The sequence below is a fragment of the Colobus angolensis genome, unplaced genomic scaffold (assembly GCF_000951035.1).
Source record: "Colobus angolensis palliatus isolate OR3802 unplaced genomic scaffold, Cang.pa_1.0 Scaffold181, whole genome shotgun sequence".
Taxonomy (NCBI): domain Eukaryota; kingdom Metazoa; phylum Chordata; class Mammalia; order Primates; family Cercopithecidae; genus Colobus; species Colobus angolensis.
Window position 1 is genome coordinate 2,757,339 of NW_012114944.1, and position 1,913 is coordinate 2,759,251.

The window sequence follows — 1,913 nt, forward strand, 5'->3', positions numbered from 1 at the left end:
AACTTAAAGTATAATAAAAAAATTAAAAAATAAAAAATAAAATAAAAAAATATTAATCTCTTCCTACTCAAAACACCTACAAACAAACAAACAAACAAAACTAAGCTCCTCACTCAATTCTGATGTACAACTAAGTTTGGGAGCCCCTTGTGTAGTTCTTATCTGAACTAGGATTTTGCCAGATGGTTATCTGTCCTTCCCTGTACTCCTCCAGTGATGAGAGGCCCACTGCCTTTCAAGGGAGGCCTCCCAGCCTTAGCCAGCTCTGCTTTGTCTGGGAGTTATTCCTCTGTATTCTTCACTGGTTTGGCTCTGCCTTCTAGGACCTCACAGATCCTGTCTGGTTTTGCCCTTCAGAGAATTGGAGGGCACAGCTTTGTCTTTCAAGTTCTAAAGGGTGAACATCCCAGATCCTTCAGCTGCTCCTCAAAGGGCACAGCCTCCAACCTTGCCCCATGGGGGACACTTCTTGTCTGCAACTGGCCTCTCAGATCTGCCACAGTTTCTAATGCACTCTTACATGAGGACTGATATTCACTTTGCCATAAACTCACTCCCTCTATCAATGAGGCCTCTTAAGGATTGCTCAGTTAATCATTAAGTCAATCAATCCTGGAGTGCTATGCCAAGCCCAAGGGAAGCTAGGCTGTTCACATGCTGTGGGAGAGGCAGGAGGGCCTTGGCAAGGGGCTCATGTGGTTGCTGGAGAAACCGGAGGAAAGCATGGGCATCAAGCTGATAATATGTCAATCATAGTGCCTTCATGGAGGGCTAACTTTTGCAGCAAGGGCTGTGAACATCCCAAGGATGATATGGAAGCAAAAGATTCCATAGAGATGTAGCTTAAGGAAAGAACTAAGTGAATTACGTGCAAGCAGTTGCATGTGAACACCCCAGATAGGTGGAGAGGCAGGGATTTAATAAAGGGAATTGGGTGCTCACAGAGCTGCTGCAAGTGTCGGAGGCAGAAGCAAGCCTTAGCCAGACCAGGACTGACTCTCAGGACAATATGGACATGGCCCACCAGCCTCGTGACTGTCTGAGGCCACTTCAGACAACCTCCTGCAGCCTCCATTCAAAGAGCAGGAAGCCAGGTCAAGGAGCGACTGCAGCCACAGCGGCCAGTCCACAGCCAGGAAGCTGGAGAAGGGACAAGGAATGCTGCCGCAGAACATCTCCTATTTCTGCTATCCTGCTAGTGCCACCCTACAGGGGCAGGACAATATCCTCCAACGCGTGCCCGCCTTCCACATCCAGCAGAGTACTACTGATTGGCAGCATCTAGTCCACATCCAGAACTCTTAACTGCAAATGAGGCTGGGAAACATGGCAGTTAGCTTGTGGACTTCCCTAGCCAGAAGGAAGGTGCAGTGAGGGTGGAGTGAGTGAGATGCGTGTTCAGTGCTCCATCTTGGCAACCTTTATAGCAACAAAATGGAGACAATTAAATGTCCAACAGTTTACCCCTACAACAGAATTCTATGCCACCTTGGAGAGGATAATGTCATCTGTAATTAGCGATAGGAGAGAACTTCAAAATACAGTGCTAAGTGTTTAAATTTTTTTACAGCAGCACAACAGAGGTTACTATATGATTTTATTTTTATTAAAATCATTCTTGAAAGATGCAGAGGAAACAATACCAGCAGGACGAACACCCAACCGTAATAATGGCGACCGTGGGTGAAGAGATTACAGGTGATCTTTTTCTTCTTTTTTCATCCTTTCCTGTTTTCCAAGCTTTCTACACTGTGCATACATTCTTTTTGTCCTTAGAACAAAAATGTAGTTTGAAAAATGCCCAAATATTGCCGGGCGCGGTGGCTCAAGCCTGTAATCCCAGCACTTTGGGAGGCCGAGACGGGTGGATCACGAGGTCAGGAGATCGAGACCATTCTGGCTAACACGGTGAA